Source organism: Rhincodon typus, chromosome 9 (assembly GCF_021869965.1).
Source record: "Rhincodon typus isolate 14 chromosome 9, sRhiTyp1.1, whole genome shotgun sequence".
Taxonomy (NCBI): Eukaryota; Metazoa; Chordata; class Chondrichthyes; order Orectolobiformes; family Rhincodontidae; genus Rhincodon; species Rhincodon typus.
Window position 1 is genome coordinate 25,022,733 of NC_063340.1, and position 27,004 is coordinate 25,049,736.

The window sequence follows — 27,004 nt, forward strand, 5'->3', positions numbered from 1 at the left end:
TCCCCATCCCTAAGCCATCCTAAATGTTTGGCTGTGTGGCAGCCAGAGCACTGCATAGCTTTATTGCAAGTGGGTATGTGGAAGCCATGTACACTGCTCCACAAATATTACATGTAATTGCTGTAAAAGATGCTGGCTGTGCAAGAGTTAATGCTGAGGAGTGCATTAAGTCTCAATATCATGATGTATTAAGTCTCAATATCATGATGCATTACAGACTTGATTTGGAGAACAGCTGTGGCTCTCAAAGGAGATAGACCTACTGTCTAGTCTTCCCATTCTCTTAGTAATAATCCCTATCACACAAATGTCACTTTTACCTGATTGCAGTCCTGAGTTGGTGTTCAGCCAGTGAGCAAAAAGGCATTGGATGTTCCATGACTAAGGTTTGAAACCCCGGTGGACAAAATAAAGCTTTATTAAATAGTGCAGTTAATGACCGGCAAAGCTAGAAGAAAACAAGATGCTTATAGCTCAGATCAAATGTTGCCACCATAGTGGACTAATGACATAGGTAACATACAGTAGCAGAAGACAAGGGCCACAGAAACAATTTAAAACAAGGTTGCAGACCCAGAAACAGTACAAAGCCAAATTAACGTGATAAAAGAGCAAATTAGTAGCCTGAAGAGCAAAGTCTAACAGAGAAGAAAGTTAGGAGACTCTTGAGCCATAAAAATGCAGATGGCCATTGCCTAAACCATAGTAAAGGAAAGATGAATTTTACTGGAACACACATAATGGGACTCATCTAGGAAAAAAGAACCATTAAAGGAAAGGGATTCATTTTGTGGAGCCATAAAGAATAGATTTCTTTCAGTAATGCCACTGAGAGATCGGAAATGTCTTTACAGTTTCAGGTAGTGGGATTCATCAATAAAACCACAAAAGAGACAAAGAATAATTCATCAGGTTGCAAAAAGGCAACACTCATCTATTGTACTCAGAAAAACAGGAATTGTGCGTGAAAAAGGTAAGAATAATCCATTTTACTTGTCAACGGCACGAATCCTCCACTTTCAATGTATAAACATGGGAAAACCATCCAAAACAGCAATACACAGTGGTATCATTGTCCTACCCACAATAATGAAATCCTTTAAAGAATGTAGCGTGAAGCAACATTAAGTTACTGCAGAAGTAAAAATGAGAAATTTAATAAAATAAATAACATTAGTAAAACATGGCAACAGAAATAATTTTCCAGGAAGATTTAATTTCAGACATGGTCCAAATAGATCATGGAGTTGGACACCTTGCAGAGACCAGTTCTTATGATACAGAATTGCTTCCAAACTAAATTAAAAACAAATCAAGTAAATACATGTTTATATTCAATGGGGACTACTATATTGCTTTTCGTACATTATAACTCACCAAGGCTTATAAAAAGAAACAGATACTTTTGATGAACTTTTGAAAGCTTTTGCAATCATTTTAACCTTAAAACAAACAATATTCTTGAAAGATAAGATTTGACAGAAGAATTCAGTATCTAGGGGAATTCATAGATAATTTCATTAATGAACTTTATACGTTAGTAGAAAAAATATAATTATGGATCTTTGAAGTCAGAATTCATAAGCAACAAAATGGTTTTTGGAATTACTAATGAGTCTTTGTCAAATTTAGTGTGGTCCAATGAAGATTTGTAATAAACTACCACACTAGACCAGGTATGGCCTTTTAGAACCCAACAAAGAAAAGGAAGTATGGTAGTGGGAAAAATACTTGATATATCTTTCACCAAGGTGACTGTGGTACGATTTCACTATAACACTATTCATTTTTTAACTATTCATTCAGAAGATACAGGAAATGCTGGTTAGGCCAGTACTTGTTACCTATCCATAATTATATTTGAGAAGCTGGTGGTAAGCTTGCTTTCTTGAACTGCTGCAGTTCATGAGGTGTACGTACACCTGCAGTTCTGCTAGGAAGTGAGTTTCAGGATTTTGACAATGACAGTGAAGAAATGGTGATATACTTCCACAGCTGGTAGGGCGTAGCTTGGAGGGGAACTTGCAGATAGTGCTGCTCTGATGCATTTGTTGACCTTGGAAATCTCCAGGAAGTTGATGGTTGTGGATTCAATGATGGCAATGTCATTAAACATCAAGGTATGATGGTTAGATTCTCTCATCGGTGCCAAGCACTGCACAATTATGAGTGAACATTCTTATATTTGATCTTATGATGGAAGGAAGGTCGCTGATGAAATGGCTGAAGATGGTCAGGCCTCAATTCCCTGAGGAACATTTGGAGTGATGATTGACCTCCAAGAACAACAACCTTCTTCTTTTGTGCTCTGAATGATGGACCATGATCTCCCCCATGATTCCTTTGTTTCTGCTTTCGCAAAGCTCCTTGATGCTATACTTTGTCAAGTGCTGCCTTAATGTCAAGGTTAGTCACTGTCACCTTATCAATGGAGTTCAAGTCTTTCATCCATGTTTAATGCAAGGTTAGAAGCTAAGTAACCTTGATGGAACCCAGACTGAGCATCACTGAGCAAGTTGCTGAGAATACTATCGATAGTCCTTCCATTAATTTTCTGATGACTGAGAGAAGTCCAAAGAAATGGTAATTAGCCAGGTTTCATTTATCCTATTTGTTGAGGGTAGGGCATGCCTGGCCAATTTTCCACATCGTCAGGTAGTTGCCAATTTTGTAGATGCACTTGAATTTCTTGGCTTGGGACATATTTAATTTTCGAACACACCATTTCAGTGTTATTACATGCTAAACTTTTGATTTCAGGTTTAAAACACCAGGTATGTTTAAATTTTTGTTAATTAGCAATTGGAACTAATATTGTCTGCTAAGTTCAATTTTTAAGCAAGAATATCTTGCTAGAATTTTTTCTTTTTGGTGACTATTTTCATCTTCTGAGAAAGTATAATTCCGTAGAATGGGGCATCTGCACCTTCCCTGTTGTACATTGTCAGTGATGTATGGAGACAAGCACAAAATGTTTAGCTTTAACTTGTATTGCTTAGTGCTTCCTTCTTTATATATTTCAGGCATGTTATATTTAAAATATTGCAGATAAGCATTATGCCATATACTGTTAGATCTGCAATATCATTTACTACACAAGAAAAAAATAATCATATTCAACTGCATTTTAACGAAAAATGTTATGCTTCTATTGTCTCTCCATTTCATATACCCCTGTTAATACAGAACTAAGTTTTGAGAATGTGAGGAAGAAATATGAATTTAACAGCAACTATTAGGAGAATGTCATCCATAACTGTTAATAGTTTGGCGGCAAACATTATCTCCTTATCGCCCAACACCATTCAGAGAATGTGAGATAGCAGTGAAGATTGTGAGAAAATACAATTATTTTTACTCTTTTTTTGAGTTTCTTTTTTGAGTTAATATACACAGACGTTAGAAATAAGGGGTGAGCCTAAAAAATGAGAAATGTTAAAAAAGGTATACGGATAAATCTCTGAGTTCCATAAAGTGTAGACAATGGGATATTGCAGCTGTCATGTTAGGTGATACCAATGTCTCTGAAGTTGGTGGGCAAGTGGTTGATTTCAAGCTGCTTGGCTTTGCAGATGACCTGAAAGGCCTTTGTCATGTTTCCTTCTAACAGCAATTTTACTTGCTTTCAGTTTTGTAATAAAAAGATAGAGAAAAAGTGAGAAACAGGGAGAGAGAGTGAGAAAAAGATAAAGAGAGAGAGAAAGACTTATTTTCATTTTAACTGTAAAGAACCCACCCTTGCCTATTAGCACACACAGACCAGAAGCAGAATTGGTTTCTAACTCCCATACTTGAGTACTTTTAAAGAGGGAGAATATAACATGTCTGCAATTTGGGACATAATCAGTGGAAGTTGGCTTTCTACTGAGAGCAGACGTATTCAGCATAGCTATCCATGTACCTACAGAAGATCACAGTCCAGTTTGACTTTCCTCTCGCCCTTTGAAGTTTATGGTTTGAAGTTCTCTTGACTCCTTCAGGTGTGACATTCCAGACGTCATTTCCAAACAGCCACAGAATTTAGATCGACAGCCATCTTTTGGCTATACATCTTCTTTAAATTAAACACATTATAAATAAAAGTTCAATATGTCCACAAGTACTTCAAGGTTCTGGTCCATCATCATGACTTTATGGTGCAATATGTTCTCATTAGCTACATATTAAATATTGCAATCTGAACACAGAATGGTAGAAATCATTGGCAGAAAATACAAAAACAAAGGTTTAATTTTAAAAGCATACTAGATTGTTAAACGGTGAATATATTGCTGGTACCAATGGCCTAGAAATCTTGGAACTTTTTGATGTAGCTATAACACAATTTGCATAATTTCTTCAAAACAAATTGGCAAACTACCAGTTTATGCTTGAATTACACTAGAACAGGAATTAATGTGTACTTCGTCATTTGCACTACTTCTATCAAAAGCATCTCCAACGTGCAGGGGGCCAGTACTTCAGCTTCAACACAGCATCAAGAGAGGAGCAGCAGAGGATACAATGAGGTTCAGGATTGGGACCCAGCAGTTCAGCCTCAACACAGCAGTAAGACAGTAGGCAGCAGTGGATACCCAAGGCCGAGCTCTTCAGCATATTATTTCTGTCTTGCCTTGTAGTTTAGTGCTAACACAAAGGAGGGAAGCTTGTTATGGCTGTCAGCACACCTCAGTCAGGTCAAGAAGGATAGCTTTTGGCCAGAGGGTACTGGCATAGTAGGTCAAAGACAGCATCTGATTATAGTTCAGGGCTTGGAAATGGTCAGACGTATGTTTCGAATTTGGCTGCTGTTCACATAAAGGGTGAGGAGCTGAATGACAGCCACTCATCTTGACTCTTTTTGTCCTACTGTAGGCTGCTTTCCTCCTGGAATGACAGAAAGTTTGTTATTAAGGAAGATGAATGTGGCTGAAGTAGCTGTTACTTTTGGTGCAGTTGGGGAGGTGTCATGAATGAGTGAGTAGACAACGCAGAGGGCACACAGTTGGGGTTTAGGGTTCAGTGACAGTGAGTGAGGGAAGATGTTACAGGGATTTGAGACATGGTAGAGCATGAGCCTTGGTGGAAGGTGGGTACAGTAGCAAAGATACAGTAAATATGAGATATCAGAAGAGGAGATGGTGGCATTTATCTAGTGCAATCATCCAGACAGTTGAGACTGCTTTAGTCCAGGTGCCACCTTTGGGCCAATTGGATATAGTCTGGTGCTGTGCTCTCCATTGCTGGTCCTGGAGAAAGAGGAAGTCCTGCACTGCCACTGCCCTGTCCATCAGGACTTCCAGCGGGCGCCAAATTCCCCCATCTGCCACGTTCAGCAGAAATGTCAGGAACCATGCAGGGCAGCTCTGAACTGACAGTGCTTGTCTGGGTGCATCACGGGCTTTTAAAGATGATGCAGGTGTCAAGCAATGTTGGTTAATCCTAGGATATCACTGAGTGACAAGCTGTTCTGGGAATGGCGTGTGATAAAATGGGGCCAAATTAGGACGTGACGTTTGCCACAGGGGAGCATTAGGTAGTTAACTGGGGTGTTCAGAAAGAAATGGTGAGAAGACCCACTCAGCCTCGCAGTGGAAATTTCTCCAAAAAACTCAACACAACTTGGACTTTCCTAAAGAAATGTAAAATTCAGCTTTTTGTCCACTGTCAAATGTGAATTCACTATCTTGATAACTCAACATAAATGGTTTGCTTCTCACTCAAAACAATTGGGAAGAGTATTTGAGACTGTAATGATTATACAAATTAATGACTCATTCTGAAAAATCAGCTGCACGAAACAAAATTAAACATTTGCTTTAACGATTTTGGCTTTCACACTATTCTATCATATGCAAGTAAGTCTCTAAACAACATTGTGTAATAAGAGATAACAAGGTGTAGAGCTGGATGAACGCAGCAGGCCAAGCAGCATCAGAGGAGCAGGAAGGCTGATGTTTCGGACCTACACCCTTCTTCAGAAATGGGGGAGGGGAAGGGGGTTCTAAAATAAATAGGGAGAGAGGGGGAGGCGGGTAGAAGATGGATAGAGGAGAAGATAGGTGGAGAAGAGACAGACAGGTCAAAGAGGCGGGGATGGAGCCAGTAAAGGTGAGTGTAGGTGGGGAGGTAGGGAGGAGATAAGTCAGTCCAGGGAGGACTGACAGGTCAAGGGGGCGGGATGAGGTTAGTAGGTAGGAGATGGGGGTGGGGCTTGAGGTGGGAGGAGGGGATAGGTGGAAGGAAGGACAGGTTAGGGAGGCGGGGACGAGCTGGGCTGGTTTTGGGGATGCGGTAGGGGGTGGGGAGATTTTAAAGCTTGTGAAGTCCACATTGATACCATTGGGCTGCAGGATTCCCAAGCGGAATATGAGTTGCTGTTCCTGCAACCTTCGGGTAGCATCATTGTGGCACTGCAGGAGGCCCAGGATGGACATGTCGTCTGAGGAATGGGAGGGGGAGTTGAAATGGTTTGCGACTGGGAGGTACAGTTGTTTAGTGCGAACCAAGCATAGGTGTTCTGCAAAGCGGCCCCCAAGCCTCTGCTTGGTTTCCCCGATGTACAGGAAGCCACAACGGGAACAGCGGATGCAGTATACCGCATTAGCAGATGTGCAGGTGATCATCTGCTTGATGTGGAAAGTCTTCTTGGGGCCTGGGATGGGGGTGAGGGGGGAGGTGTAGGAGCAGGTGTGGCACTTCCTGCGGTTGCAGGGAAAAGTGCCTGGTGTGGTGGGGCTGGAGGGGAGTGTGGAGCGGACAAGGGAGTCACGGAGAGAGTGGTCCCTCTGGAAAGCAGATAAGGGTGGGGAGGGAAAAATGTCTTTGGTGATGGGGTCGGATTGCAGATGGCAGAAGTGTCGGAGGATGATGCGTTGGATCCGGAGGTTGGTGGGGTGGTACGTGAGGACGAGGGGGATTCTGTTTTGGTTGTTATTGTGGGGAGGGGGTGTGAGGGATGAGTTGCGGGAAATGCGGGAGACACGGTCGAGGGTGATCTCGACCACGGAGGGGGGGAAGTAGCGGTCCTTGAAAAACGAGGACATCTGAGATGTACGGGAGTGGAATGCCTCATCCTGGGAGCAGATGCGGCCGAGGCGAAGGAATTGGGAATAGGGGATGGCATTTTTGCAGGAAGGTGGGTGGGAGTCGGTGGGCTTGAAATGGATATCGGTTTCTGGGTGGTTGCCAGAAATGGAGACAGAGAGGTCCACGAAGGAGAGAGAGGTATTAGAGATGGTCCAGGTGAACTTAAGGTTGGGGTGGAAGGTGTTGGTGAAGTGGATGAACTGTTCAAGCTCCTCGTGGGAGCACGAGGCGGCGCTGATACAGTCATCAATGTAACAGAGGAAGAGGTGGGGTTTAGGGCCAGTGTAGGTACCGAAGAGGGATTGTTCCACGTAACCTACAAAGAGGTAGGCATAGCTTGGGCCCATGCGGGTACCCATGGCCACCCCCTTCGTCTGTAGGAAGTGGGAGGAATTGAAAGAGAAGTTGTTGAGGGTGAGGACGAGTTCGGCTAAGCGGATGAGGGTGTCAGTGGAGGGGGACTGGTCGGGCCTGCGGGACAGGAAGAAGTGGAGGGCCTTTAGGCTGTCTGTATGGGGAATGCAGGTGGGGAATGCTCCGCCCACCACCGATGCCGATGCAACTCCTCCCACCAACGCCGACGCAACTCCGCCCACAGCCGACACTGACGCAACTCCGCCCACCGCCGACGCAACTCCGCCCACCACCGCCAACGCAACTCCGCCCACCACCGACGCCGACATCGCTCCGCCCATCACCTCCTCAGCCAGCAGCTCCAGAGGACACAGCAGCACCCAGCCCTGCTGAGTCTTCACCATCCCCCCAGACCTCCCCCTTACTGAGGACAAACGATCAGTCCTCAGTAAAGGGCTCACCTTTGTTCCCCTCCACCCAAACATCAACGAATACCGGTCACGTTTGGACATTGAGCAGTTTTTCTGCCGCCGCGGCGCTTACTTCTTCAACTGTGAGCCTAACCCTCCCTCTACTGACCCCTTCTCCCACCTCCAACACACTCCCTCCACCTGGACACCACCCCAAGGCCTCCTACCCTCCCTCGACCTTTTTATCTCCAACTGCCGTCGAGACATCAATTGCCTCAACCTCTCCACCCCTCTCACCCACTCCAACCTCTCCCCTGCAGAACGTGCAGCCCTCCGCTCCAATCCCAACCTCACCATAAAACCCGCGGACAAGGGAGGCGCAAGTTGTAGTATGGTGCACTGACCTCTACATCGCCAAGGCCAGGCGCCAACTCTCCGACACCTCCTCCTACCGCCTCCTTGATCATGACCCCACCCCCGACCACCAAACTATCATCTCCCAAACCATCCACAACCTCATCACCTCAGGTGACCTCCCACCCACAGCCTCCAACCTCATCGGTCCCCAACCCCGCACCGCCCGCTTCTATCTCCTGCCCAAAATCCACAAACCTGACTGCCCTGGTCGACCCATTGTCTCCGCCTGCTCCTGCCCCACCAAACTTATCTCCACCTATCTCGACTCCATTTTCTCCCCCTTGGTCCAGGAACTCCTTACCTACGTCCGTGACACCACCCACACCCTCCACCTCCTCCAGAACTTCCAATTCCCCGGTCCCCAACACCTCATTTTTACCATGGACGTCCAGTCCCTATACACGTGCATTCCCCATACAGACGGCCTAAAGGCCCTCCGCTTCTTCCTGTCCCGCAGGCCCGACCAGTCCCCCTCCACTGACACCCTCATCCGCTTAGCCAAACTCGTCCTCACCGTCAACAACTTCTCTTTTAATTCCTCCCACTTCCTACAGACAAAGGGGGTGGCCATGGGTACCCGCATGGGCCCAAGCTATGCCTGCCTCTTTGTAGGTTACGTGGAACAATCCCTCAGCTGTACCTACACTAGCCCTAAACCCCACCTCTTCCTCCGTTACACTGACGACTGTATCGGCGCCGCCTTGTGCTCCCACGAGGAGCTCGAACAGTTCATCCACTTCATCAACACCTTCCACCCCAACCTTAAGTTCACCTGGACCATTTCTGATACCTCTCTCTCCTTTCTGGACCTCTCTGTCTCCATCTCTGGCAACCACCTAGAAACTGATATCCATTTCAAGCCCACCGACGCCCACAGCTACCTAGAATACACCTCCTCCCACCCACCTTCCTGCAAAAATGCCATCACCTATTCCCAATTCCTTTGCCTCCGCCGCATCTGCTCCCAGGATGAGGCATTCCACACCCGTACATCTCAGATGCCCTCGTTTTTCAAGGGCCGCAACCTCCCCCACCTCGGTGGTCGAGAACGCCCTCGACCGTGTCTCCCGCATTTCCCGCAACTCATCCCTCACACCCCCTCCCCGCAATAACAACCAAAACAGAATCCCCCTCGTCCTCACGTACCACCCCACCAACCTCCGGATCCAACGCATCATCCTCCGACACTTCTGCCATCTGCAATCCGATCCCATCACCAAAGACATTTTTCCCTCCTCACCCTTATCTGCTTTCCAGAGGGACCACTCTCTCCGTGACTCCCTTGTCCGCTCCACACTCCCCTCCAGCCCCACCACACCAGGCACTTTTCCCTGCAACTGCAGGAAGTGCCACACCTGCTCCTACACCTCCCCCCTCACCCCCATCCCAGGCCCCAAGAAGACTTTCCACATCAAGCAGATGTTCACCTGCACATCTGCTAATGCGGTATACTGCATCCGCTGTTCCCGTTGTGGCCTCCTCTACATCGGGGAAACCAAGCGGAGGCTTGGGGACCGCTTTGCAGAACACCTATGCTCGGTTCGCACTAAACAACTGCACCTCCCAGTTGCGAACCATTTCAACTCCCCCTCCCATTCCTCAGACGACATGTTCATCCTGGGCCTCCTGCAGTGCCACAACGATGCCACCCGAAGGTTGCAGGAACAGCAACTCATATTCCGCTTGGGAACCCTGCAGCCCAATGGTATCAATGTGGACTTCACAAGATTCAAAATCTCCCCTCCCCCTACCGCATCCCAAAACCAGCCCAGCTCGTCCCCGCCTCCCTAACCTGTCCTTCCTCCCACCTATCCCCTCCTCCCACCTCAAGCCCCACCCCCATCTCCTACTTACTAACCTCATCCTGCCCCCTTGACCTGTCCATCCTCCCTGGACTGACCTATCCCCTCCCTACCTCTCCACCTACACTCAATTTTACTGGCTCCATCCCCGCCTCTTTGACCTGTCTGTCTCCTCTATCCCAACTTCTCCTCTATCCATCTTCTATCCGCCTCCCCCTCTCTCCCTATTTATTTCAGAACCCCCTTTCTCTCCCCCATTTCTGAAGAAGGGTCTAGGCCCGCAACGTCAGCCTTCCTGCTCCTCTGATGCTGCTTGGCCTGCTGTGTTCATCCAGCTCTACACCTTGTTATCTCAGATTCTCCAGCATCTGCAGTTCCTACTATCTCTTGTGTAATTAGAATTGCTTTTTAGAAATGTCTGCAAATTTCAATTGTTGCATATGCAAATATCAAAGCATGTGCTCGAAACCATAATGCACTTAAAAGACATTAGCCACTTTTTTTGTTTATCTTTTTATCGGGTGTGGGCACCATTGGCTAGGCCAGAATTTATTGTACATCCCAAACTCTCCTTAAGAAACTGGTCAAGGGATGCTTTCTGGAACTGCTGCAGTCCATAGTTCTGTTAGGAAAGAAATTCCAGATTTTGATCCAGCATTAATGAAGGAACAGTGATATTGTTCCAAACTAGGCAGTGTGGCTTGGAGGGGAACATAAAGATGGCGGTATTCCTATGCATCTTCTGCCCTTTCCTTCTAGGTGATAGGGATCGCAGATTTGAAAGATGCCGTTAAGGAGCTTTGGTGAATTGTTTTAGTGCACTAGGTAACTAGCAGAGAAGGTAGTAGAACTTTTCTAACACTGGGATTCTGCTTCTGGTCTGGGAGTGTCAGCCAGCAAGAGTTTCATTTGGTTGAACAATGACAGCCTTGAGTAGGCAGAAACCAGCTGATGGCAGAGTGGCCAGGTTAAAAGGCTTGTCTCCATTCGCATAGACATCAGTCCAATTCTACAGAACAATCTAAAGCCCATCTAACTCTCAACACTTACCTCTCTCAGCTATCTCTGTACTCTATCCTTCACCTCACCACCCATGCTCCCTTAACTCTTCTCCACCTTATCCACTTTGCCCCCTTTTTCCCTCAGCACCTCCAATACCTTTCTAACCCCTCAGCCAATGCATCCTTTATCACCATAAACTGAACTCAAAAACACTACAATAATATTTGCAAATCTGAACAGATCATAAATCTGTCAACATTATCAAGCAATACTTGAAAACCATTTAAAAGTAATTGTCCTGTTCAGAACTTCATTTCTTTCAAAATGAACAAACATTACCTCAATAGCCACAAGCATTGGATTTAATGTGGTTACAAGGCTTTTGTCCACCTACTGCTGGCTCTGCATCATTTTGAAATATACATTACCAATAGTGTTGATAAAACAATTCTTTATATTGATCATAATGATTTTGAGAGGTCAGTTAGTTCTGTTGGCTGGACAGCTGTTTTGTGATGCAGAGTGACGCGAACAGCGTGGATTCAAATCCCATACTGGTTGAGGTTACCATGAGGGACTCTCCTTCATAACCTCTCCCCCTGCATGAGGTGACCCTCAGATTAAACCACCAAATGTTCTCTCTAATGTGAGACTATGGTGACTTTACCTGTTTTTCAAATTGTTTGATTTTCTTAGGTACATTTCACAGCACAAACTTACAACCGTTATTTTGATGGAGCATAATTCTTCAACCGTATAATTTGAAAATTGTTCATGTGCCTGAAAAAGAAAATGTCAGTGCAGGTGTTTTAACAAGTGCACAGATATCAGAGACTGTTTGACATGCAAAAATGGTGGCTGTGTGACTTAATCAATATTAACATTTAATTACAGTTAGCATGTTGTAGAATTAGTGATAAGATGAATTTTGATGAATAATGAAAATGTCTCTTTACGATACATTTTAATTGTTTTTTGGGAGAGATGTGCTGTAAACTGTGGGATTTATATATTTTTTAATATTATTTATTGCAAGTTTGGGTTTCTGATTTTTGAGCCAGTAATCAGTGAACTTTGTGTGTCATAAGTGAATAATTAACTTGAATGTATTTCTGTAGTCACAGATGATTTATTTCAAAAAAGTTTTTGAGGTCTCAGTTTAGAGCAGATAGATTTTGTGTACCACTACTGATTATGGACTTCAAGATTTGTTAGAGACTTCTGGAACTTGATTTTTTTTAAGATTGAGGGAAACGCACATTGCTCAGTGATAGAAACTTTGGGTTTCAATTTTTACTTTGAGTGGATGAGTTCCATGAGGTCCTTAGAATATGATGCAGTATGGACTCATGTTCCTGAGAAGTGATGGATAGGTAGTAAACTAGGTTACCTTAGAGTGAGACCAGAAGTGTTGGGATAAAACCCTGAAGGCGTTACCTAAAGCTGAGTATATGGAAGCTCAGGGAATTGCTCCAGGGAGAAGCCAAATGCAGCTCCAGTCTAAAAGTTGAAGTTACAAATGGTGTTACATAAAGGGATCTGGTGTAAGTATTGGATGAGCAGTGGTTTGGGTTCTGTACCAGAGTTTTATTTGGGTACTATATAAAAGCTACTGTTGTTCTTTTAATTTATAAAGGAGTATTTTGGAATTAATGAGATTATACTTTTACCTAGGACTTAAAATCTTTGAATTCAATATTATAAGTAGCTGGTTTGGTTTATTCTATTTTGTTCTTATTTATTTTGTTAATAAACTTGTGTTTTATTATTATTATAGTAAAATGTACAGCATTACATGCCTACGTTTCTGTGAGAGACCATTTTGTTAAAACTAAACAAATCATAATATGATCTATCAAGCCAGGCTTCTGTCTGGGATATGACTTGTCCAATAATAACATCAGTTGGGATCATAACAATTTGGAAACTACTGTATACAGATGTAAATAAAGAAGCGTTACTGTACATAAGGAAATTAATAGCCTTACTTGGAGATAAGGAGCAAGCAGCCTCAGGGACAGTGCGCGCGCAAACCCTTACAGCCCAGACATACTCCAGAGTGGTATCTGAATGTGCAGACAGCTTAACACAAAATAATGCATGGTGGCAGCTTGGAAATAAAACCTGCGGGGCCATGATCTGTAATTAAAAGAGAGTTTGGGAGACACAGCTGACAAGGGAAGACTCCTAAGATATGTCAAAATCTCAGAACACTTTGAGAAACAAAGCTGGAAAAGGAAAAATGGGTAGAAAGACCCTGAAGGGTGCGATAACAACCTTGGAAGTCTTCAAAGCTAAGCCACAAATTGGCAAATTCACAGGATCGGAAAACTCTAATAGCAAAAAGAGAAAACAGGTACTCACCCAGGTCAATCAGGTGTGATAGTCCAAAGGCGGCTCCAGTGGAGACTTTGTCATTTGATAACATGGAAAGCTCACAGTGAAGTCAGAAGTGGGAATTCTGGAAGCAGCAGTTTCAGCATGATAGAATGCCTTCAGACCATAGCCATGCAATCACGTCACATTTTAATATGTTGGGGGTCTAATAGATCATGTTCTGGAAAGACAAATTGTGGAATAAAGTACTGTAGAACATGGTACATTGATTAAAGCATTTAACATGTGCTTTATCTCTCAAAACAATTTGGTGATTGATTATACCTAACCCTTTCTATGATCTTAGCAGTTGGAAGAATCAAGAGAAGCCTTTTAGAGTCTGACAGCCCCGTTGCCTAGTTTAAGTTAAAATAACAGATTAAAATGACAGGTCAAGTCCCAATAGTAATTTTGAAGATGGATTTACATATTTAAAGAGGAACTTGTTAAAACTGGGCAGGTATTTGTGTTGCCTGTAATTTGTAAATGGAGTCAACTAGATTGGAGTGAGAAAGGAATTGTAAATCCCTAATTTATTTTAAATACATTCCATCTGGATTTCAGTATGTAGTCCGAAAGGGTCAATACTGAGGAGTGCCATAAGTATCATTCGCTATGATGATGACATACAGATTGCCAGAACAGCCTTGTATCTGAAAGATTGAGAGCTAACATCTGATGTACATGATTTCAATGTAACTTGTAACTAGTTGTTAATAAGTAATAAAGTGTATAAACTATAAGAGACTCTAGTTAGACCAGGTGACCACTCTGACCAAACAGGCACTGTATGAAATAACTCCACAGAGGCTGGTATCCCATCATCAAGTCACCCTTAATTTACATGTGCATAGTACTTGACTCTCATCCAGCTTCTTCAGAGCCAGCTGTCAGAATGAACAGAACCTCTGTCAATCCTGTTTATCTTTTTTTCTTTTTTAATACTCCTGTTTATACCTGTCAGCCAGGGCTTCCTGATTGAACCAGGTTAACTGCCTCAGTCAGGGAACTCATACTATAATGAGGTCCACCTGGCTGACCTTGTTACAATCACTACATTCCTCTCCCTCTAAGTCCAGGGACATGGGCCTGCTGTTTATCTTGTAGGCTGTTCTGGGGAATTTTCGCACGAGGTCCAGATTCTCCGACTCAGACTCGGATATGGGTGGCGTGTACCGGCTATAGCCTGCCTCTTGCACTAGGAGCATCTCAGTGAAAATTCATTCTTCCTCTTCTTCTGATGGTAAAGGCATCCAGGCTGCGACACTCACCATGTCATTCTCAGACTCCGAGGTTTATTCAACGCTAGAGAAGGGGGAGAACTCACAGGTTCCGACAGGCTTTCCAGTTGTTCTCAGGGTTCAGGTATGTTTTACTCTTGCCCTATTTGTGAGTTTGCAGCTTTCCAGTAGTCCTCATGCTTGTTCAGAAATGGGAACTGACCTTGCATCAACCGTGCCTCTTACCCATGCAAGGTGTTTTCCATGGTTTTGGCACCAGACTTCCTCCCCTGAAGTAAAGTGTCTCTCTCGCTTAGAGGAGTCTTGTGTCCAGCATTGGCATTCCTGATGCCATTTCACCCTCACCCCAGTAAGATCAGATATAACCCGGTGTGGAGTCTTCTCCTCACTAGCAACTCTACTGGAGCTGCCCCTGTAGTTGCATGAGGGGTCCAATAATCAAATAAGAACCAGGACAGTTTGTTATCAAGTGAAGCTGTAGGATGTTTCTTTAAACCTGCCTTCAAAGTTTGGACTGCTCTTTCCACCAGACCATTGATTGATGGATGGTATGGAGCTGTACTTATGTGCCAAATGCCATTCGACTTTAGGAAATATTTTGCGTGGGCATCAAAACTGACTAAGATGGTTGAACCCATGAAAGGGCTGGCATTGTCGATGTGTAGCCAAGTTCAGGGTTTGCCTGGCCATTTCCATAAATGTGGGGGAGCTGCTGGCAGTAATTTTTGTCCTTGTTGACACTTTCGGCACTACCCACCAAAGCGGCTACGTTGTATCCAATCCTGGTCACCAGGCATAACATCTCGCCAACATCTTCATTTTGGACAGCCCTGGATAACCCTGTTGGAGTTCAGTCACTATGTGGCAGCGAGCTTTGCTCAGGGCAATCATTCTTGTCCCCCATAAATAAAATGCCGTCCTCTACAATGATCTGGTTTTGCTAGGTCCACAACGGTTTCAGTTCCAGTGGTGATGGTCCTTTTGTCTCCCCCATCACCACCAGCTGTTTTAGTTTTGCGAGGACCAGATCCCTTTGTGTCCACAGTCTCATATTGTCAGCAGTGACTGGAAGGGAGTCGAGAAAGTCTAAAACCAGAGCGGACTCTTCCACTGGCAGCACCACTGGTGGTGTATCTGCCAGTGGGAGGAAGCTCAAGGCAGCTACATTTGCTACTTAACATTTGCTTACCAGACAGTGTTTCAACCAGTAATTGTATGCACTTAGAATGAAAGCCCACTGCTGAATTTGATCTGAAGCTATGGGCAGCATGGCCTTGTCCTCTTTGAGTAACCCTAGCAGGGATTTGTGATCTGACACTGTTACAAATTTATGTCTGTAAAGGTGTTGGTGGATCTTCCTCACTCTGAAGGTGACCGCCAAACCTTCCTTCTCTGTTTGGGTGTATTTGTGCTCTACATCAGCCAAACATACGCTATTGGGTGTTCCTCTCCACTGAGCCATCTGTGAACCAATACTATCCTGATATCGTATGGGGAGGCATGCACGTTAGCACTATTTCTCACTTGAGATCATAGTGTGCCAACGCCTTAGACAATGATAGCTGCTTCTTCACTTCCCGAAAGGCTATGTCTTGGCTATGAGACCATTTCCAAGGCTGACCGTTTTTGAACAGCAGACGTAAGGGTACCAGGATGGAAGCCATGTTATATGAACTTTCCATAATAATTCACTAATCCAAGGAAAGATCTAAGCTCTGGTACAGATGTGAGAGCTGGGGCAAATTTAATTGCCTTCACATTATCTTTCATTGTGTGTAACCCGGTTTTGTTGAATCTGTAGCCCAAGTAGGTCACTTGGGCACCTGGAACACTCATTTTTCCCTTCTAAGGCATACACCTGCCTTGGAGAAACATTTAAGGACTAGGTCCAAGTTCTCCAAGTGCTCTTTATTGGTCTTCCCTGTTATTAGCACATCATCCGGATAAATAGCAACCCAGGATAGATCTTGTAAAACATTCTCCATCATCTGGTGAACAATGGCACAGGCTGATGATACGCCAAATGGTAGTCCCATATGTTGGTACAAACCCTGTATGGGAGTTAATTGTAGCATATTTCTGGGAATCCTTATCTAACAACAATTGCAGGCATGCCTGGCTCAAGTCCAGCTTAATGATGGACAGCCACCTCCCCCGGCCAGCTTTGAGTACAAGTCCTCTATGCAAGGGATTGGGTATTTATCCAACTGGGATAAATGGTTTACTGTTTGTTTAAAGTCCCCACAAAGCCGAACTGACCCGTTGAGCTTTATAATCAGTACAACTGGTGATGCCCATTCCACAAACTGTACTGGTTTGATGATTCCTTCACTTTCTATTCTCCTGATTTTTGCCTCTACTTTTGCAAGTAAGGCAAAGGGCACTGGGTGAGCCTTGCAGAATTGTGGAATTGCATCCAGGTCAAAATGCAAGGTGGTCTTGACTCCTTTGATAGTCCCTAGGCCTTCCTGAAAGACCTCTTAGGACTTCACTCATGCAGCCATTTTCTAATCGAAAAATGTTGCTACCTCGTGCAGCAAGCAGCCCTCTTGTTTTCAGCGGCAGCAGCGCGAGCCAGCGTGCCGACGGGAGGGTAAGGCGGTTTTTGTTTCTCCCTGTATAAAAACCTACCTCGTGTAGCAAGCAGCCCTCTTGTTTTCAGCGGCGGGTGTGTGGAGGGAACACGAGCCAGGAAGAAACAGATAAATTCAGGCATTGGCTAAACCCAAAACACTACACGTGTAGTGTCTCCCACCCGTCCTCCTCCTTTAACCAAAAAAGACTGTGTGGAGGTTTGGTAAGGTAAGGCTTTTTTTTTATTCTCCTTCTGGAAATCTCGAGTAGAGGGAATGGAAGCTAGGGCAGTTGCATGCTCCTCTTGCAGGATGTGGGAGGTAAGGGTCACTGCTGGTGTCCCCTCTGACTTCACCTGCGAGAAGTGCACCCAACTCCAGCTCCTCAAAAACCATGTTAGGGAACTGGAGCTGGAGCTGGATGAACTCAGGATCATTCAGGAGGCTGAGGGGATGATAGAGAGGAGTTACAGGGACGTGGTCACACCCAAGGTACAGGAAAAAGGTAGCTGGGTGACTGTCAGGAAGGGGAAAGGGAATAGGCAGACAGTGCAGGGATCCCCTGTGGCCATTCCCCTCAATAATAAGTATACCGTTTTGGATATTGTTGGGGGGACGACATACCAGGGGAAGGCCATAGCGGGCAGGTGTCTGGCACTGAGCCTGACCCTGTGGCAAAGAAGGGAAGGGGGGAGAATAGGAGAGCAATTATAGTGGGGGATTCAATAGGAAGAGGCATAGACAGGCGGTTCTATGGACGCGAACGAGATGAAAGGATGGTATGTTGCCTCCCGGGTGCCAGGGTCCGTGATGTCTCAGATTGTGTCTTCAAGATCCTTAAGGGGGAGAGTGAGCAACCAGCAGTCATGGTACACATCGGTACCAATGACATAGGTAGAAAAAGGACTGAGAATATGAAAAACGAGTACAGGGAGTTAGGTTGGAAGCTGAAGTCCAGGACAAACAGGGTAGTTATCTCTGGATTACTACCAGTGCCACATGATAATGAAGTAAGAAATAGAGACAGAGTGCAGCTAAACACGTGGCTACAGGGCTGGTGTAGGAGGGAGGGCTTCCATTATGTGGATAATTGGAGCACATTCTGGGGAAGGTGGGACCTGTACAGTAAGGACGGGTTGCACCTGAACCGGAAGGGCACAAATATCCTGGGAGGGAGGTTTGCTAGAGCTGTACGGGATGGTTTAAACTAGTTTGGCAGGGGGTGGGGAACCGGATTTATAATTCAGAGGATGAGGTATTCGGCCTTCGAACAGACACAATAGGGAGTGAGGTGCTTTATAAAGAAATGTGGTCGATGGAGCATAATTGCAGACACCGAGATGGTTTGAGGTGTGTATACCTCAATGCAAGAAGTATCAGAAATAAAGCGGATGAACTTAGAGCATGGGTCGGTACTTGGAACTACGATGTTGTGGCCATTACAGAAACTTGGGTAACTCAGGGAGAGAAATGGATGTTGGAAGTTCCAGGATTTAGATGCTTTGAAAGAAATAGGGAGGGTGGGAAAAGAGGTGGGGGAGTGGCATTGCTAGTCAGGGCGAGTATAGCAGCTACTGAAAGGCCAGTTCGAGAATCATATGTCTACAGAGTCAGTTTGGGTTGAGGTCAGGAACAAGAAAGGAGCAGTCACTTTGTTGGGGTTTTTTTACAGACCCCCTAATAGTTGCAGAGAAGTAGAGGAGCGGATTGGGAGGCAGATACTGGAAAGGTGTAGAAGTCACAGGGTTGTAGTCATGGGTGACCTCAACTTTCCAAATATTGATTGGAAACATTGCAGTTGTAATAGTTTAGATGGAGCAGATTTTGTCCAGTGCGTTCAGGAAGGATTCCTGGCACAGTATGTAGATAGACCAACACAAGAAGAGGCCACTTTGGATTTGGTGCTTGTCAACGAACCGGGCCAAGTGTTAGACCTGTTGGTAGGAGAGTATTTTGGCGGTAGTGATCATAACTCTATTTCTTTCACAATAGTCATGGATAAGGATAGGTACATGCGGCAGGGTAATGTTTATAATTGGGGAAGGGTAATTACAATTCAGTTAGGCAAGAACTGGGTAACATAAATTGGGAATAGATGCTGTCAAGGAAGAGCACCACAGAAATGTGGAGATTGTTAAGGAATGCATACTGCATGTGCTCGATATGTTTGTCCCTAGCAGGCAGAGAAGATGCGGTCGAGTAAGGGAGCCATGGTTCTCGAGAGAGGTCGAACGACTGGTTAAAAGAAGGAGGCTTACGTAAGGTTTAGGAAAAGAGGAATGGAAAAGGCTCTAGAGGGATACAAGTTAGCCAGGAAGGAGCTGAAGAAAGGGCTTAGGAGAGCTATAAGGGGGCATGAGAAAACCTTGGCAGATAGGATCAAGGAAAACTCCAAGGCTTTTTACACGTATGTGCAGAACATGAGAATGACCAGAGAAAGGGTAGGGCCGATCAAAGATTGTAAAGGGAATTTGTGCACAGAGCCTAAAGAGATAGGAGAGGTCCTTAATGAATACTTTTCTTCAGTATTCACAACTGAGAGGGACCTAGTTGTAGAGGAGGACGTTGTGAAACAGGCAGGTAGGCTAGAGGAGGTTGAAGTTAGTAAAGATGATGTGCTAGGAATTCTGAGGAAGTTGAAGATAGGTAAATCCTCCAGGTCTGATGGAATTTATCCAAGGATTCTTTGGGAAGCGAGGGACGAGATCGCAGGGCCTTTGGCGATGATCTTTTCATCCTCACTGTCCACAGATATAGTGCCAGAAGATTGGAAAGAGGCAAACGTCATTCCCTTGTTCAAAAAAAGGGAACAGGGATAACACCGGAAATTATAGGCCAGTTAGTCTTATGTCAGTGGTGGGCAAATTATTGGAAAGGGCTCTGAGAGACAGGATTTATGATCACTTGGAAAGGCACAGTGTGATTCGTGATAGTCAGCATGGATTTGTGAGGGGTAGATCATGCCTCAGAAACCTTATTGAATTCTTTGAAGAGGTGACCAAACACGTGGATGAAGGTGGAGCAGTGGACGTGGTATACATGGATTGAAATAAGGCGTTTGATAAGGTTCCCTATGGTAGGCTCATACAGAAGGTAAGGAGGCATGGGATAGGGGGAAATGTGGAAGATTGGATTCAGAATTGACTGACACTTAGAAGACAAAGGGTAGTAGTGGACGGAAAATATTCAACATGGTGCTCAGTTACAATTGGTATACCACAAGGATCTGTTCTGGGTCCTCTTCTATTTGTGATTTTTGTAAATGATTTGGATGAAGGAGTGGAAGGGTGGATTAGCAAGTTTGCGGACGATACAAAGGTGGGTCACGTTGTGGACAGTGTGGAGGGCTGTTCTAGGTTACAAAGGGACATTGAGAGAATGCAGAGCTGGGCTAAGAAGTGGCAGATGGAGTTTAAACCTGAAAAGTGTGAGGTGATTCATTTTGGAAGGACAAACTTGAAAGCAGAATACAGGGTTAACGGAAAGATTCTTGGCAGTGTGGAGGAGCAGAAGGATCTTGGGGTTCATGTTAACAGTTCCCTGAAAGCTGCCACCCAGGTGGATAGAGTTGTTAAGAAGGCGTATGGTGTGTTAGCTTTCATTAATAGAGGGATTGAGTTCAAGAGCCGTGAAGTTATGCTCCAGCTATACAAAAGCCTGGTTCGGCCACATCTGGAGTATTGTGTCCAGTTCTGGTCACCTCATTACAGGAAAGATGTGGAAGCATTGGAAAAGGTGCAGAGGAGATTTACCAGGATGTTGCCTGGAATGGAGGGAAGGTATTACGAGGAAAGGTTGAGAGCGCTAGGGCTTTTCTCTTTAGAATGACGAAGGATGAGAGGTGATTTGATAAAGGTGTACAAAATGATCAGAGGTATAGATAAGAGTAGACAGCCAGAGACATTTTCCTAGGGTGGAGGTAGCTTTTACGAGGGGACATAGTTTTAAAGTGAAAGGTAGATATCGAGGAGATGTCAGAGGTCGGTTCTTTACTCAGAGAGTGGTAGGGGTGTGGAATGCATTGCCGGAGAGGGTAGTGGAGTCGGCCTCATTAGGGGCATTTAAGTGGCTATTAGATAGGCATATGAATGATAGTATAAGGTAGCGGTGGAAGTTAGATAGACCTTAGGTTTCGGGTAAAAGTTTGGCACAACATCGTGGGCCGAAGAGCCTGTACTGTGCTGTACTGTTCTATGTTCTAATCAAGGTGAATCTTTCTCAACCAATTTCACCGCATCAGGCTTGGGCCAAGCCTTTTTCTACAATCAGTGGTAACTGAACCAACTGCTTCTCATACGAGACTGGAACTGAAGTTGTACACTTAATCTGTAAAGGTTCCTTGGTATAGGTTCTCAGTCTAGCTCGGTCTTAGGCAAACTTAAGGGTTGGAGTCCACAGCAAATTTTGAAGACTGTTTCTGCAATCACTGATACAGCCGCACCATTATCAATCTCCATTAGAACTGGATGACCATTTAACCAGATGTTTATTTTGATTGAGAGATAGTGGGAACTGCCGATGCTGGAGAATCTGAGATAACAAGGTGTAGAGCTGGATGAACACAGCAGGCAAGCAGCATCAGAGAAGCAGGAAAGCTTCTTTCTTCAGAAAGAAGGGTCCAGACTCTAAATGTCAGCTTTCCTGCTCCTCTGATGCTGCTTGGCCTGCTGTGTTCAGCCAACTCTACACCTTGTTATCTCATTTATTTTGATTGGTTCTGATTTAGATGTTGCTAAGCGATTTAACCAATTCAAGCTAGATGTAGGTGGTACCCAGGGTGTGCACTCTCCTGGATACCAGCCTATGAGTTCTTACTCAGTTCTAGTAGAACTGTTTTGCTGTCTCGAGTCTGCATATTGGCAGCAACTACAACGGCTTGCTGGCTCAGGTCCTGAAGAAAATGTCAACTATTTGGCCAAGGCTTAGCCTTGTTTTGGGGTTTTGCTGTGGGCTGACCTAGAGTCCCTCTATTCAGGATATGTCCTGAGTGAAGTTATGCAATTGCCTTCACTCAAGTGGTGTCCCACAAGCTCAGTCAGCTTGGCGACAGAGTCCACTTCCATTGGAATACCCTATAATTCATATGCTCCACTTGCCACATTTTCCGGTGGCAAAGCCAGTTTCAGAGCCTGTTTGACGTCCAGTTGGGCTTCAGCTAGTAGTCGCATTTGCAGAGTTACATCATTAATCCCACATACTAAACCATGTCTTAGCATCGTATTCAGGGTTAAACCAAAGTCACATGCCTCTGCCAGTCGTTTTAACCTTGTCAAAAATCCTGACATGGATTCCCCTGGTTCTCAAACTGCTGAGTAAAACCAATAGAATTAGAGGATGCTTGGGGTCATAATGTTCCTTCAGCTCTTGAAACATTTTAATATCTAGTGCCTCAGTAAACATTAGGCTCCTAATAACCGAACAAGCTGCGGAACCACAAGCTGTCAGGAGAATTACTCTTGCTTTTCATCTGCCCCAATGTCACTTGTTCAGAAAAGATAATGCTTTCTTTCCACATATTAGGCCCAGCCTTCAGTGGCACGATCGAACCAGTCAAGCTTCCCAAATAACGGCATGATGCCAGAAATGCTTACCACAACTCAAAAGATTACTTTTGCGAGCAAATTTCTTCAGGAGGGTAATTTGTTTTTAATCACCAATGAAATAACTCCACAGAGGTCGGAATCACATCATCCTTTATTTACACATGCATAGTACTTGTCACTGGTCTGGCTTCCTCAGAGCCAGCTCTCAGAGTGAACAGAACCTCTGACACTCCTGTTTATATATATTTTTTAATACTTCCACCACCAGGAAAAACACCCATGTAGCCAGGGTAGAATAACAAGCAAAGCCCAATACAGGCAATGCTTATGTGAAAAAATTTAAGGGGAAGTGTAGGGATTAAATCAAAGTAGAATTGGAGAGGGAAATAAATCCCTCCATCCCCAGCAGTGCCCAGCTCTCCCTAAAGGCTTCAAAAGCACTGGTGGACACCGCGTGCTCCTTCTCCAAGGACACCCGTGCACAAACATAGCTACTGAAATGACAGAAATGACCCCATTCACAGCCCGCTACCTGGACCTATTTTTTGCCAGCCTGGCCAGGCCCAGGAGCAGACCCATGAGGAGATCACTCTTCTGTTTATAACTGTCAGTCAGGAACTCTTGATTGGACCAGGTTAACAGTCCCTCAATCAGGGAACTTACATTCAATGAGATCCACCTGGCCGACCTCATTACAGTCTGTTGTTTCTTATGCAAAAACAGGATGGTAGCAACTTTTCTTATAAGCAGCAGTTCACAGAGCATAGTGATCTGGCATGCCCAAATTATACGCTAATATAAATATTAACATTTATTACGTCATATTTCTTTCAGAAGTGGAAACCTTTATCGTTAATTACATTACAATATGTAAACTCTGACAAACTGTAACTTAGCATCCAAATTCCAACTGATATCAAGAAGTAACATTGCCCAAACATTACATCATTTCTGAAAATCCAGTACGCTACAGATACATAAATAATCCATGCTGCAGATAACCCACATTTTAGAAAGATAACAGTTGCCAAGCATACCATAATCAAAATAATGTGACTGTTCCTCTACAGATAAGAACTTAATAAGCAAGCTGTTTTTATAAATTGAATCTTTGACTCTCCCAACTGACTGGCAATAAATGCACAGTCAGCATTCCACTATCTTACCACATTGTTGTTTGAGTGAACTGCTGTGCGACAGCAAATTTGCCTTAAGTGAAATATCACTTGTAAATTAAATCCACAGTTAGTATAACATATGGAGGTTAAATCTATTTTTGAATCTTAAATCAATATGGCATTAATTTTTGACATTGTCTTCTAAATGGCCAGTTTTCTTCTGAATAAAGTAATGTTCCTAACTTGAGGTTTATTAGTTTTTCAATCCACATCCTCTAATTCTCCATGTTTAGTCCAAATAAAATGATTTGCTTTCAACTCTATCATTCTTCTGTCTTATCAGTTTGAAGTCATGATATTCTCTCACTTGTCAAATTTTCTTCATTTCTTAATTGTTCATGGGATATGAGCATCATTGAAAGATCAGCATTTATTGCCCACTTCCCTTGTTGCTTTTGACAAAATAACACTGAGCCATCTCCCTGAACTGCTGAAGACCATCTGATGTTGGTACACTTGCAAAATGCTGAAGATGGAAGTTCCAGGAATTGGACTTGACAACAGTAAAGGACCAATGATAGCAGAATACAGAGTTTGCATTATACCCAAAATAAAAGTCACAGTTGCAATAACCAACGTTTCTTGGAGTTCGTTCTTCGTACCCATCTATATGGATTGTTTATTTTGCATGATGATGCCTATTAGCCTGGAGGGCTCCCTTTTCCACTGGACAGACTTCACTGATTGTATAGTGAGGTATACCAAAGTCAAAAAATGATGATGATTGCCAAGTGTGAAAGGAGCTGGATCCATGGGTGTATCTGGATATTTGAGCTCCAATCCCAGAAATCCTCCCCCCAAGTGGTGACTTTAATTTCAGCTATCTCACTCTTCAATTGTACTATTTGAATAAAGGTTTAATGGACAATTCCCAATTATAATCAGACCTGATCCAAACTCTCCGGCATGAGTTTTATTCCTGTGTCATATTTTTCAAAGTAATTCCCAAATCTATCCTTTAATTCATCACTCGCAACGAGTGTCACTTCCCCTCTGTGAATGTCTGTCAGTTCGATTTGACCTAATTGTGTGAGAATGTAAGGACTGAACAAGAAGATGGTGTTGGGGACATTACATGTTGCTGTCCCATATTTATTCCTTGAGTAACATTGTGACACAGTATTTATCCTCCCTCCTGTAGACAACTCTAGTGATGTCAGTTGTCAGGCTCTGAGCCTCGAGGGTACAGTTTAAATTAATTCTTGCCCTGAATCCACAGAGTGCACGTTCATTGAAATAGACCGGATAAGGGCATACAGTAGTCTGATCGGTTTGTTCACAGTTGCTCAGAGTGGTCCCTACCAGTACCTCCCAATTCTCGACTGCATATGGTAGAATGTCATGATACCCTATCCATATTCCATTCTATATGACACCCACATTCTCAACTTCAAAAGTTTTAACCTGATCTTATGGCTGGATGTTTGGGATTCCTGGCATCAAGCCTTGTGCTTCACTTAGGGTGCTGAATTAAAGGATAGACTCGGGAATTACTTTGAAAAATATGACACAGGAATAAAACTCGTGCCGGAGAGTTTGGATCAGGTCTCATTATAATTGGGTGGTGTCTATTAAACCACACCTTGGTCAGCTATTGGCAGTGGGAGATGTTTGCATGTATTCTTTCCTAAAACAGATGTTCCAGCTGTTCATCACTGAGCCAGATTGGCATTCTCCCCTCTCTGGTCTAGCTGAGATTCTCTCTCAGTTGCTCAATCGTCCAGTTCCCATAGATGCTGCACAGGTTATGGTTTTGCTGTCTGCTGTCACTCATGATCTTGCCCTGAATAACCTAACTGAAAGTTTTTGCATGGCCTTCAAGTAAGGTCACTAGGCGGTGGCTAGCCTGGTTCCCAGTCAAGTCACCCGTAGTACCCTGCCAGTCATTTTCATTTATTTTCTCCAAGGCATGTTTAACTTGTTAGATTAGGGCTCTGAGCTTGATATCCAGATTAGCCAAATCGAGCCTATTAACCTGCCCCATAAGCTGTAGCTAGGCACTGGCTCAGATCTCTTTTCCTGCAAATATTCAGGGCTGGTCTAGACTTGCCTTCATACCTCCCTGTTGCCAGTTCCAGGACTCTCCAAGTCTACAAGTGGGGAAGGGCACCACTCTGGTAGTTGAATTCCTATTATATCCACTATCACAGGCATCAAGTCATGATGAATGTTGTCAAACAGGATCTTGCCTGTGGGTTTTAATACAAGCCCATTCTGTGGACCAGGAGTGACGTCAGGACAAGCTGAAAGGGGGCCCCTCACTGCCTGTTTTTTAAACCTCATATTCTAAGAACTCTCCCTGATTTGGCTTCCCTTGGCACCAACGCCCTGTTTCTGACCCCTTCTCTGGGCTGTGGGCTAAGCAGCCTGCCCCTGTGCACCCATTTGTAGAAAATCCCCACCAATCCTCTGTGACCCCTACACTGATAAAGGGTGGAACTCACAATATTCTTCTAATCAAAGAGGTTAGTTAATAATGATATTGAGAAACACTGAAGTAAGTCTGTCATTGATGTTGGCTGATGATACAATTTATCTTCCTAGTTATTAATGAAGGAAAAATATTCACTGGAGATATAAATGGAAGTGACAAACTGGATCCATTATGTTGAGTTGGATTATAGAGTTACTTAATAAATTGAGAAGTTATAGTTCTAGTAGAAGGAATGCATTTAATCTTGGGGTATGATCTGGCTTGTTCCAAAATATCGGCCTCACTGAGGGTAATAGAACAACCAGAAATACAGAGAAACTGACATGTAACAGGAGAAACACCCTGGATTGTTTCCCAGCTCTGCAGTGACTTGATCTCAGGCCCATAAATTAATACAGGAAAAAAAGGAATCAATAGAAAAAGGGATGACTTGGAAATTCAATTTTCTGACACTAGTTTTGAAAATTTAAATCAAGATGATGAAGAAAAATAGGATGAGGCTAGCATGTTTAGCCCATCTTTGAAGAAATGCAGGAAATATACTTAATAGAGAGAGTTATAGCAAATGGGCTTCTCAGCAATTGAATCAGACCAATACTTCAGCGT

The 27,004-nt window shown here is 44.1% G+C and overlaps 1 long non-coding RNA gene across 1 annotated transcript in view; it reads right to left on the bottom strand.

Annotated features, from left to right (window-relative positions):
• Positions 1-1,087: 1,087 nt before the first annotated feature.
• The window catches only part of LOC125484092, a 66,315-nt gene continuing 40,398 nt past the window's right edge, over positions 1,088-27,004 (bottom strand). The window contains exons 3-5 of the long non-coding RNA XR_007262942.1: positions 13,418-13,610; positions 11,721-11,833; positions 1,088-4,866 (exon numbers count right to left, since the gene is read on the bottom strand). This is a non-coding gene — a long non-coding RNA (uncharacterized LOC125484092). The remainder of the gene's footprint in view (positions 4,867-11,720; positions 11,834-13,417; positions 13,611-27,004) is intronic.